The following is a 13,862-nucleotide window of genomic DNA, read 5'->3' on the forward strand; positions in this document are numbered from 1 at the left end:
GGGAGGAGGAAGGAGGGGGGAGGGAGGGAGGGAGGGAGGAAGGAAGGAAGGAAGGAAGGAAGGAAGGAAGGAAGGAAGGAAGGAAAAAGAAAACATTTTAAAAAGCAAAAACCTCAAAGGACTATATAATCAGTAAATGGTGAACTTGGATGGCTGACAGAGCGCTAAGATGTTCTATTTTAAATACTGGTGTTCGGCCGGGGCCGTGGCTCACTAGGCTAATCCTCCACCTGCGGCACTTACACCAAGGAGTTCTAGTCCCGGTTGGGGCACCGGTTCTGTCCCAGTTGCTCCTCTTCCAGTCCAGCTCTCTGCTGTGGCCTGGGAAGGCAGTGGAGGATGGCCCAAGTCCTTGGGCCCTGCACCCACATGGAGACCAGGAGGAAGCACCTGGCTCCTGGCGCTTTGGATTGGCACAGTGTGCCGGCTGTAGCAGCCACTTGCAGGGTGAACCAACTGAAAAAGGAAGACCTTTCTCTCTGTCTCTTTCTCTCTCTCACTGTCTAACTCTGCCTATCCAAAAAAATAAATATAAAATAAAAATAAATAAATATTGGTGTTCAGTGAAAAGGAGAATAATTCCTAAATGCAGGTTGGCTCTCACATTAGTTTGGACATCAAAAATCACACTTCCATAAACCTCAAGCCAAGAATTCAGTTTAAAATGGTCATCAGAAGGATTAGTAAACTTGAAGACTTAGTAGAAGAAATTATTAAAAATTAAAAAAAGCAAGAAAAGAGAATTTCAAAAACAAAAACAAATATCCATAAGTGGTAAGACATCAATCAGCCTAATACATGAGTAAATGGAATCTCTGAAGAAGAGGAGTTAGCAGGGCACAGAAGAAATACTTGAAGAAACAATGGCTGAAAATTTCTCAAATTTGATGAAGGTGCATACGGCCAAGACACTTGCGAACCAAAAGTAGAAGAGACATGAAAATAAACCACATCAAATTTCTCAGAATCACTGACAAAAAGAAAAGCTGAAAAGTATCGAGGTTGGGGAATGTGTTATACACAGAAGACTGGCTGTAAACAGATCAGGAATACAACAGGTTTCTCACTAGGAGCAATGCAAGCCAAAAGGCAGTGGAGTCTCATCTTCAAGTATTGAAAAACATTGTAAACCCAGAATTCTGTTCTCAGAATATCTTTCAAAATAAAGCTGAAGGAATTCGCCATAAGCAAAAAAGTATTAAATAAGTCCTGCAAGAGGCTGGTGTTGTGGTGCAGCAGCCTCTACTTGCAATGCTGGCACCCAATATCAGAGCACTGGTTCAAGTCTCAGCTGCTCTGCTTCAGATCCGGCTGCCTGCCAATTGTTTGGGAAAGCAGCAGAAGATGATCCAAGTACTTGAACCCCTGTCACCCTCTGAGACCTGGATGGAGCTCCAGATCCTGGCTTTGGCCTGGGCTAGCCCCATTTAGGGAGTGAAACACCAGATGGAAGATCTCCCCACCCCTTCCTCTCTGTCATTCTTTCAAAAAATAAATATTTTTAAAAATAATAAGTCCTTCCAGCAGAAGGAAATGATAGCAGATGGAAATGTGGATCTACACAAATTAAAAAGCATGAGAAAGGATCACACCATGGGCAAATGTAAGGTTTTCTTCTTATTGAAACCTCTTAAAAAGAATTTAAAGCTTAGAAAAACAGCAATGTCATATCACATATGGAAAAGTAAAGCAGATGGCAACAATTGCACAAAGTTCAGAAAGGAAGGAACAGAACTATAGTGTTGGAAGGCTTGAATATTATTTACAAAGTGATTGCTTAACATAAATATAAATCTGGTAAGTTAAAGATATACTCATATATGAGGGGACTTCAAAGATTTATAGAAATGGAATTAAAGTAACAAAAACTATAAAATAAACTTTTATGGGGCCAGCACTGTGGCGTAGCCAGTCAAGCCACTGCCTGCGGTGCTGGCATCCCATGTGGGTGCTGGTTCTAGTCCCGGCTGCTCCACTTCTGATCCAGCTCTCTGCCCTGGCCTGGCAAAGCAGTGGAGGATGGCCCAAGTCCTTGGGGCCCTGCATCGGCATGCGAGACCTGGAAGAAGCTCTCGGCTTCAGATTGGCACAGCTCTGGCCATTGTGGCCAATTGGGGAGTGAACCAGCGGATGGAAGAGTTCTCTCTCTCTTTCTTTTCCCCCTCTCCCTCTCTCTCTCTTTCTCTCTCTGCCTCTCCTTCTCTCTGTGTGTAACTCTGACTTGCAAGTAAATAAATAAATCTTAAAATTAATTAATTAATTAAAAAACAAACTTTTATTTCTCAACCTAAGTTCCATCAATTTCAAGATACCTTCGCAGACAATGGTACCAGGCATTTACTGCATCCCTGAAGTCGGAGGGGCCTGGGAATTTAACCCTATTGATACAGCTTTTTTTTTTACATTATTGACTTAAGAAAATGGGTGCCTCTAAAAAATTTTTAAGGTTAATAAATTAAAAGAGGTCAGAAGGCACTGCATGAGGACTAGAAGGTGGATGCTGAATGATTTCCCGTAGAAACTGTACAACATCGTACTCATTTGACAAGAGGAATAAGTGGATACATTGTGGTGGTGAAGGGCTCTCTGGTGAAGCTTTCACAGATATTTTTACTGCTAAGCCTTTGGCTAATTTTCTCAAAACCCTCTCAATAAGAAGTAGATATTATTGTTATTTGGCCCTCTTATTTGGTCAACAAGAAAAATGCCTTGTACAACTCAAAAACAGTGTGGCCCCTGAGCTTTGCTCTTGACTGGTCCCTCTTTCTTCAACAAGACCACTTCTATCCCTGAGTAATCACTGCTTTGATTGTTCTTTGTCTTCAGGACCATACTGGTAGAGCCATGTGTTATCACCTATGACAATTCTCTGATGAAATGTATCAGGATATTGATCTCACTTGTTTAAAATTTCTGTAGAAAATTCTGTTCTCATCTGCAGTTGACATGGGTATAACAGTTTTGGTACCCATTCAGCATAAAGTTTGCTCACTTTAGTTTTTCAGTCAGAATTGTGTTCATTGAGGAAATTGAGTTGTCTACAGTATTGGCTATTGCTTCTGCTGTTAATCATTAGTCTTCTCCAAATAGGGCACAAACAAGAATACTTTGGTTACTCACAAATTGATGGGGATGATTTCCCACTGTGGGCTTCAACTTTTTTTTTTTTTTTTTTTTGACAGGCAGAGTGGACAGTGAGAGAGAGAGACAGAGAGAAAGGTCTTCCTTTGCCGTTGGTTCACCCTCCAATGGCCGCCGCGGCCGGCGCGCTGCGGCCGGCACACCGCGCTGATCCGATGGCAGGAGCCAGGAGCCAGGTGCTTTTCCTGGTCTCCCATGGGGTGCAGGGCCCAAGCACCTGGGCCATCCTCCACTGCACTCCCTGGCCACAGCAGAGGGCTGGCCTGGAAGAGGGGCAACCGGGACAGAATCCGGCGCCCCGACCGAGACTAGAACCCGGTGTGCCGGCGCCGCAAGGCGGAGGATTAGCCTAGTGAGCCGCGGCGCCGGCCCTGTGGGCTTCAACTTTAACACCATCTCATTCTAAACCTGAGTTATCCGGGACTCTGAGATGGCTGAACAGGGAAAAGACATGCTGATTTTTTTTTTTTTTTTTTTTTTGTACAGGCAGAGTGGACAGTGAGAGAGAGACAGAGAGAAAGGTCTTCCTTTTCCGTTGGTTCACCCCTCAATGGCTGCTGCAGCCGGCACACCACGCTATCCAAAGCCAGGAGCTGGGTGCTTCCTCCTGGTCTCCCATGCGGGTACAGGGCCCAAGGACTTGGACCATCCTCCACTGCCCTCCCGGGCCACAGCAGAGAGCTGGACTGGAAGAGGAGCAACAGAGACAGAATCTGGCACCCCAACCGGGACTAGAACCGGGTGTGCTGGCGCCACAGGCAGAGGATTAGCCTATTGAGCCATGGTGTGCCGGCGAAGGCATACTGATTTTGACCAAGAGAAGGTAACAGAAGAAAAATGAAGGAAGTGCATTCCCAGGGGAGAGTTGGAGAGAAGTTTGCAGTGGAAATTCTACAGAAAGAAGAGGGACACCATGGAGCAGCCTGGACAGTACACACGGCAGCAAGCGGGGACAACACCTGTGACTCCTGCAGCTGGGGGCTGGAGGAGATACCATCCTCTGAGAGTGAAGTGAGAGCAGACTGTGGCAGTATGTGTCACTGGTAATATTGCCCTGGGGGAGAACCTTGTAGCCCACACTGACTTTGAGTCTTGTCTGGGCCATAGTAAGGGACAGAGGGTACCCACCTAATCCAGTGAGGGAAAAGTACATTTCTTTTTCCCCACCTCCCTACAAGGGCACTGGGGAACCAGTAGGGAAAAAGTTCCATTTTAATACAGGTAGTGAAGAGTTAAAATTGTATATGTGCGGGTGTAAAAAGTTAAGCTTAAGATTACAGGTTTAAACCTTCCTGGTGCAGCTGTGAAAATAAGACAGAGTGAAGTAGCACCTTGACAGTAGGGACTCCATTTTGGAGCACTTGAGACTGCATTCTGGGAAAGCACCCCCCTCACTGTGAGACTCTGGTCTGAAACTATGATCTCAAATAGTTGGACAATAGCAGTGCACTACATCACCCTTGGCAGAGCACAAAAACCCCCTAGCATGATTGCTCAAGCTTAAAAGTAGAAAGGTTGCACCTAGGTTACCTGGGCTAATAATGAAGATGTGATTTGTCTATGTCTTAAGATCATAATTGCTAATTGTAAGATTTTAGCAACCGCTTAGCAACCGTGTATTCTCTCCCCCCTCCCGATTTTGCGGTTTTTGCCTTTATAAACCCTATACTTTAGTTCCTCGAGGCTCCTCAGTCTTGTATGTTCAGAGAGCCCCAACATGTTGGATCAATAAATCTTTAACCCTTTGCTGGTTGCATGAGAGAAAAGTCTCTTGGAGTTGTTCCTCAGGCGGTGGGTGTTTTTGGACCCTAACAGTAGTGGCTGCAGCAGCTCGCGCACACTCATGTGCAGCGAGGGGATTTTATCAGAGGGATAAATCTACATTCCCCACTGACTTTGAATCTGGCCTGGAGAGTTGGCAGGAGGTTGGACACCGACCTAGGACTGTGACACACTCCCACTCCTCAACTCTGTCACAGGCTCTAGAGCTCAAACCACCAAGGCAGAGTGCCTACAGGCAGCTGGCTCTGGAAATGCCTCTGCTTTCTCCACGGACGGGACTGGCAAGGATGGCTCAAGTAATTGGGTTCCTGCCACCCACACAGAAGACCTGGATTGAATTCCCAGCTCCTGGCTTTGGCCCAGGCCTGCTCCTTCTGATGTTAGCATTTAGATGGTAATGTTCTCTCCATCTCAAACAAATAAATACTAATTTAGAAAAAAATTTAAGTCCATTCCTGATTAAAAAAAACAAAACTCTCAGTAAACTAGGAATATAAAGGAACATCCTCAACCTGATTTAAAAAAAATTAAACAACAGCTAATGTTATACTCAATAATGCCATATTGAATCCTCTGCTGTCAGGAGAAAGACAAGGGTTTCATTCTCACCAGTTCCATTCAACACCGTACTGGAAATTGTAGCTGGCATAATACAGCAAGAAAAACAAGTAAAAGTCATCCATATTGGAAAGAAAAGTAAAAATCGTGGTCGTTGCTGTAGCATAGTAGGTACGCTAAGTCTCTGCCTATGGCACCAGCAGTTCATGTCCCGGCTGCTCCTCTTCCCATCCAGCTCTCTGCTATAAATCTTTTAAAGAAAAGATCTAGTTTGTAGAGCTTGATGAAATTATATGAAATTACTGAAACTAATAGATGAGTTTTTTAAGGTTGCAGGATAAAAAACTGATATATACAAACCTATTGTATTTACCAATAAACAATAAAACTGTATGACAACAATAACATATAAAGTCAAGATCAGGTGCTCAAAGTTAGTATGGTCTTTTTTTTAAAGATTTATTTTATTTATTTGAAAGACAGAGTTACAGAGAGAGGTAGACACAGAGAGAGAGGTCTTCCATCCACTGGTTCACTCCCCAGATGGCTGCAACTGCTAGAGCTGTGCTGATCCAAAGCCAGGAGCCAGGAGCTTCTTCCTGGTCTCCCACGCAGGTGCAGGGGCCCAAGGACTTGGGCCATCCTCCACTGCCCTCCCAGGCCATAGCAGAGAGCTGGATGGGAAGAGGAGCAGCTGGGACTAGAACCGGCACCCATATGCATGCCAGGGCTTTAGCCCGCTGTGCCACAGCACCAGCCCCTAGTGTTGTCTTAATTAAGTTCCTTGCATTGCCCAGCAGGAGTTTAACATCACATGACTTTAGAAGTTCATGATTTATATGCCATGTTGAAATCCCCATGTAACTACTAAAAGAACAGAAATAGAAAATACAGCTTTCATAGTAGTAAGGAGGAAAAATTGTATTGAGAAAAAACAGAAGGGGATAAAACAGAAAATTAAAGCAGATTGGAGCAAATTTGAATGTTGAGGGGAAGAATCCAGAAGAGGAGAGTGATGACTTGTGGGAGAAATGGGAAATATGGAGCAAGGTTTCTGTGAAGAGAAGAAAGGAATGGGATGAGAGCACACAGGGAGGGGTTCACTGGAGGAGGAGTGAGAAAGGGGATGTGTTTTGAGGAAGGGAGACTTGTGGGTTTGGTCTCAAGAAAAGGTGACATTCATGTCAGAAAGCCCTAAGTCAGACAAGGACATCTGCTGGGAATAAGGAAGAGGGTAGGGAAGTGTGAGGAGTTGAGAACTTCTGCCAAGGATGAACAGAAAGTACAATTAGAGACGCACTCAGCCCCTTCATAATTGTACCTGCTTGGTCTCCTAGAATACTGCTCCCTGACTGTGAAAACATTTAGAACTCTAGCTGAGCCAGCTCTAAAATAATTTTTTGCTTCATAAGCAATTCAATGTCCCTATTTTGCAAATATTCCCAATAAATTAAATCATGGAAATATGAAAGCTTGGTATACTAGAGCATGGAGGAAACTGAAGATCATGTTTACAGAAGAGAAAGTTTCAGAAATTAGTTCAGTTTTCCTTCTCCAGACCTTTGCTTTATTAATTTTATTTAAAAAGAAGACTGGCAACACTAGATGATTAGCAGTTCACATTTCTGTAGGAGCTTATTAAAAAAAATTCTAATTATTTTGACAGAGTATACCTAACATAAAATTTACTATTGTAATCATTTTTAAGTGTGAGTTTAGTGACATTATGTGCATTCACGTTGTTATGTAACCTTTACCATCTTCCTTCTCTGAATGCTTTCTTCTTCTAAAAATGAAACTCTATACCCATTAAACAGGACTTCATTCTCAATGCAGTTGACTGGTTCTACAGCTTCCACATGCATAACAACAAGGTTCTCAGGCTCTCTTAAAGTTTCCCCGTGTTATTCTTGGAGAGCTTGAGGAAATTGTCACATGTACATATAAATACGTATAAAATTAGGAAAATGGTTTTAAACAATTTTTAAAATTCACTACACTTTTTTTTAGCAGGTTTTTTTTTTTTTTTGACAGACAGACAGAGTGGACAGTGAGAGAGAGAGACAGAGAGAAAGGTCTTCCTTTGCCATTGGTTCACCCTCCAACGGCCGCCACGCTGATCCGATGGCAGGAGTCAGGTACTTCTCCTGGTCTCCCATGGGATGCAGGGCCCAAGCACTTGGGCCATCCTCCACTGCACTCCCGGGCCACAGCAGAGGGCTGGCCTGGAAGAGAGGCAACTGGGACAGAATCCGGTGCCCCGACCAGGACTAGAACCTGGTGTGCCGGCGCCGCTAGGTGGAGGATTAGCCTATTGAGCTGCAGTGCTGGCCTTTTTTTAGCAGTTTTAAGATGATGGGAAAATCTAGCAGAGTTCCTGTGTACCCCTGTCACCCACTCTCCCTTCCCAAGAGTTTCCCTGTTAGTAATATCTTGCATTAATGCGGTACATTTGTTATCATTGTTGGCTCTTTATTGATACATTATGAATTGAAATCTAAGAGTTCACCCTATGTTGTGTAGTTCCTCGAGTCTGAACAAATATACACTGACATTTAGTGTCTAACAGAATAGTTTCACTACCCTCCAAATCCTTCCCTATCCACTAGCCCCTGGCAATCAGTCTCCATAATTTTGCCTTTTCCAGAATGTCATGTAACCAGAATCACATGGTATATAGCATTTTTAACTGGCTTCTTTGTGTTAGCAATATATTTGAACTTCTTCCATGTCTGCTCATAGCTCGATAGCATTTTCTTTTTCAACACTGCGTAATACTGTATTTTATTGTGTGGAGGTGCCTCAATTCGTTTATTCACTTACTGTAGGACATATTGGCTGCTTCCAAGTTTGGACAACTATGAATAAAGTTGTTATAAACATTCATGTGCAGATTTTTGTATGGAAGTAAGTTTTTGATTCATTTGGATAAATACCAAGGAGTACTGTTATCGAATCACATGTTCAGAATGGGAAAAGTTTTTGTAAGAAACTGTCAAACTGTTTTCCATAGTGATTGTACCATTTTAAGTAAATAAGTGTTTCTCTTGCCCACATTCTCACAAAAGTTGGCGTTAGAGTTTTGAACATTAGCCATTATTGTTCTAGTTTTCAATCCCTAATGATATGAGATGTTGAACATGCTTCCGTATGCTTATTTACCAGTTGCATATTTCCTTTCTTAAGATGTCCAGATTTTCTGCTCTTTTTAAAAGTAAGTTCCTTGTGTTCTTTTTGTTGAACTTTAGAAATACTTCAAATATTTTGGATGCCAATCATTTATAAGAAACATATTTTATAATTATTTTCCTCCTGGTCTGTGGCTTATCTTTTCATTGTCTTAAAGGCAACTTTCACAGAACAAAAGGTTTTAAATTTTAATGAAGTCCAACTTCTTTTCTTTCAGATTGCACATTTGGTCTTGTATCTAAACATTAATTAAACTCAAGGTCAGCTAAATTTTCTCCTCTGTTATCTTCTAGAAGCTTTACAGTTTTGTGTCTTATATTGAGGTCTATGACATATCCCATTTTCTTTCTTGACTAGTCTCTATAATTTTTCATTTTAATGATTGCATTTGTGATATTTTCTGTTTTGCACTGTAAGTGGCATTCTGAAAATAAGGTTTCTTCTCATTTTCAATTTAACTTCCTTTTCTGTTTCTTTTCCACAGATATTTCTTTTATTATAATCTGCTATAACTTTTAATTGCTTGGACACAGGCAATAACTTCTTTAGTGGTGAACACACTATGCAATTAATAAATTATCAAAGATTTCTCATTTAAAGATGGGAATCATTTAAGCTGCACAAGAAATTCACTCAACAGACATATAACTCAATGTATATTATCCAAGTCAACGGAAACCACACAGCTGAAAAGCCGTGAAAACTCAAGAGTCCCTAAAATGGAGCATTCACAGAAAGCATGGTGTTCTAAATGAGCTTGAGCTGGTAACATGCTATTAATGAACCTGCAGTCTGCCTTTGCAGCCTAACACATATGGTGACAGGTGGAGAAACTACAAATAGCCTTGGCCTAAGAATGGAAAAAATGATAAGCCAGGGCCAAGGCTTTCAAAGTGACTTAATGACAGGAATGCAAGGGGCAGACCTGAGGACACAGAATAACGGATTACAGGCCTCCCAAAGAACCTTTGAGCACAGGGGATCTGGGCTGCAAGCCACCCTCATGCTGTCCCCACTTAGACTCGGATAGTAAATGCCAAGAGGCCAGTTTGTGGGTGTGCTGAGACCCACAGCGTGTCAATACAGGGTGTCTCATGAATATCAACTTCCTAAATACAACACAACACTCTCTAAGTCTTTGTCAGTACAGCAGACTGAGTTACTACGAACTGCACATTTCCTGGGATAATCAGTGGGTGCTGATCCGTGTTGGGTTTGGGTGCTAATAAAGAGTTGAAAGCAATTTAGCCCACCTGTTGGCTGTATCACGTTACCTGAAAGCTGGGTGGAGGGACTTGCGTGAGGGATTTAGGAGCTCTGGTTTTTAATCCCAGCTCCACATGTCGACTCATTGAACACTCCTGGCATTTGGATTTCCTCATCTTTAAAACTGGAATATGAGTTGACTTTATTGGTAAGGTGACTATGAGTAATTAACTAATGTGTTAGTGTGTCTGGTGCTATATATTGAAGTAGAGAGCCAAACACAAATTCTAGATGTGATTCTGTCTCATCCTGCCCCAGTTTCCTCCTAGTAAGTGGTAGCTTTGGGATCCGCAAAGAGGGAAGGCCTATACTTCCGGGAATGGAGAGTCCCTACCTGTACTTCCTGGGACAAAAAGTCCTTGTCAAAGTCCCCACGGGTGCCTAAAGGTCAACCAATGAAGATCAGACCTGCCTCAACCTTTAACCCTCATGCCCTGTATCTATAAAAGGAGGCCTCCCAATCTCTGACGCGCGACTACCCCGGCCCCCCGCTCTGTTGCTCTGTTGGGACCCGTGAACCTCGCCCGGGAGCAGAATCCCCAAAAAAGCCTGTGAACTAATTGATTCGTCTGCCTGGGAAGATTTGTTACGTGCCGGACACCTTGCAGTAAGGACATACATGTGATCTCCAAAAGTGCTTCAATTCTGAAGTTGATCACTTTGGCCCTTGCCTAAGGAAGGCAGTGGTTCTCAACCACCAACATGAGATAGAATCCCCTTGGGGCTCAGGACTGGGCATTTCTAACAAGTTCTCAGATGTGGCTGACCCTCCTCTCCAGGGAACCACATATGAGAACCATAAGCTTATGGTAGGTACAAAAACTCTGGCCAAAGGAGAGGGAGTGAAAGAAACTTATTCATTAATCCTCCGCCTTGCGGCGCCGGCACACCGGGTTCTAGTCCCGGTCGGGGCAACGGTCGGGGCTCCGGATTCTGTCCCAGTTGCCCCTCTTCCAGGCCAGCTCTCTGCTGTGGCCAGGGAGTGCAGTGGAGGATGGCCCAAGTACTTGGGCCCTGCACCCCATGGGAGACCAGGATAAGTACCTGACTCCTGCCATCGGATCAGCGCGGTGCACCGGCCACAGCGCGCCAGCCGTGGCGGCCATTGGAGGGTGAACCAATGGCAAAAGGAAGACCTTTCTCTCTGTCTCTCTCTCTCACTGTCCGTCCACTCTGCCTGTCAAAAATAAAAAAATAAAAAAAAGAAACTTACTCATAATCCAGGCAATTTCATGGATGTGTACCCTGTGTAGTCCCACAGTTCCCATGGCCCAGAGTCCCATGCTTGGTTCAACATTCTACTGTTATGAACAACTTGAAATTCTTAATGTTGGGCCAAATTCCTGATATACTTTGCCAAATAAATTACATAGCTAGTCCTATTTGTAGTTTTGGCTTTCAAATAAACATTGGTTGGCCGGCGCCATGGCTCAATAGGCTAATCCTCTGCCTGCGGCGCCAGCACCCCAGGTTCTAGTCCCGGTCAGGGCGCCAGATTCTGTCTCTGTTGCTCCTCTTTCAGTCCAGCTCTCTGCTGTGGCCCAGAAAGGCAGTGGAGGATGGCCAAGTGCTTGGGCTCTGCATCCGCAAGGGAGACGGGGAGAAACACCTGGCTCCTGGCTACGGATCAGCACGGTGCGCCGGCCGCAGGGCGCCGGCTGCAGCAGCCATTGGGGGGTGAACCAACGGAAAAAGGAAGACATTTCTCTCTGTCTCTCTCTCTCACTGTCCACTCTGCCTGTCAAAAAAATAAAAATTAAAAAAATAAAATAAACATTGGTTGAATGAGCTAATGTAATCTTAGAAAGACACCTTGAAAACTACAAAGAACATTCAAGCTACTTCTAGATCCAAAAAACAGGTTCACTTAGAAATAATTCTTTTAGTTACAGTATAGCATCTTGCCAGTCTGCTAATCCATCCAGTAGAGACTGCACTGTATAAGCAGGCACTCTTTAGACCAAAAGAGGACATAGACAGTCTCTGTCTTCCTCTTTAAGAGCCTCCTTCTTTTGACTTTTCCTTTTCTCTGCACACTTAGCAGACAGGGCTTCCTTCACTTCCCTAACTGAAAGCACCTTGACAGGTCATTCCCAGGATTTCTAGCAGGAAAGGCCTGTTGCATTTCAAAGCGCGTCTTCAGGGAGAGAGCCACATTATTATATAAATACACATAGTTTTTGAAGGTAGGGTAGAGGACTTCATCCTTTAAATCAGAGCAGAACTGGCAGAACCCTGTCAGTCCAGCCCACCTCTCAGACTAAAGATCACACTATCCTTACCTGATCAAGAGGGGTCCTTTTGGTACCTCAGTTGGAGGCACACCCAGGTAAGACTCCAACTACACAACCGAGATGATCATAAGCAAAGTCAAAGCTAGATATTCTCACCCACAAAAGGAAGACATCCACTTCTTTTTCAGGATGGGATTTCCTGTGTTACCACTCCTCTTGTACTTGTTTTCCTTCCAGTCATAGCCCTTGGATTTCGTTGAGTCCTGTAGTCATGTCAATAGTGTAGGGAAATGTAATGCCAAAATCCATTCGTATTGTTTTCCTGGGGCAATTGGCACCTAGCTTACAGAAATAAACAGTCTAGACAAGTTTTGCCAAGAAAACAGAAGAATGGGAGATTGATGAAGCCATTGGCTAGATTAAGAGTTTATCAGGGGGCTGGCACTATGGTGTAATGGGTAAAGCCACCACCTACAGTGTTGGCATCCCATGTGGGCTCCAGTTCAATTCCTGGCTGCTCCACTTCTGATCCAGCTCTCTGCTATGGCCTGGGAAAGCAGTAGAAGATGGCCCACGTCCTTGGGCCCCATGGGGAAACCCAGAAGAAGCTACTGGCTCCTGGCTTCAGATTGGCCCCCTTCTGGCCATTGTGGCCATTTGGGGAGTGAACCAGCAAAGGGAAGACCTTTCTCTCTGTCTCTCCCTCTCACTATCTGTAACTGCCTCTCAAATAAAAAAAAAATAAAAAATCTTTAAAAAAAAAGTTTATCAGGCTGAGAAAGATTTGTTGTCTTAAAGTGATAGCTGGTGCTTACTAAGAATAGTGGTTCAAATACTGTTGTAGGAAAGATAGTCTGGGATGATAAGGTGTTAGCAGACTGGAGTTACCTCTCATCTATGTGGAGAAACCACTCTGAAAACACCAAAGACCCCAGGCCCCCATGGCCTCACTGCTTGTATATAGCAGTGGCCCAAGCACTTGGGCCATCCTCCACTGCCTTCCCGGGCCACAGCAGAGAGCTGGACTGGAAGAGGAGCAACAGGGACAGAATCCGGCGCCCCAGCTGGGACTAGAACCTGGGGTGCTGGCGCCGCAGGTGGAGGATTAGCCAAGTGAGCCACGGCACTGGCCCCAGCCTTTCAATAGAAGTTGTCTCCAAGGTCTGAGAGATTTTAGGCAGATCTGGCTTTACTGCTTCCCTTTTTTAACAGCTACATATCATTAACCAAAACAACACTAAAAATAGCTTGCCAATCAATGTGTTTAAAATCTAATAGGAATGTTTTAATACAGTGCAATCCTTTGCTTCAGGGTTGAGCAAAGCATGTATAATTACCTTTACTTCTTTATTCCTTTTAAATTTTGATGTAAAAATGAGCTTTGCTTAAATCTGTTTTTTTTTTTTCAATTTATGAGTGCAGTAAATCAAGAAGCTATAAGACACAATTTACATATTCTGGAACTGATAGAACAGTGTTACCAACCCAAAGCAATACTTACATAATGTGATAACTACACATCAACATAGTAATAAATAAAGATGACATTTTTCTTGGGAAAAAACTGCATCTTCATGTTGATATGGCTGTAGAGCAAGAACTCAGAAGAACTAAGAGTTGCTGTTAGTCACCACTCTTCTCTGGATGATGGTAGGATTCTACCTGCCTCCTCTGGGGGTCTAATCCATCCTA

The sequence above is a fragment of the Oryctolagus cuniculus genome, chromosome 13 (genome assembly GCF_051225735.1).
Source record: "Oryctolagus cuniculus isolate XC-2025 breed Fujian yellow rabbit chromosome 13, ASM5122573v1, whole genome shotgun sequence".
In the NCBI taxonomy this organism is placed as follows: Eukaryota; Metazoa; Chordata; class Mammalia; order Lagomorpha; family Leporidae; genus Oryctolagus; species Oryctolagus cuniculus.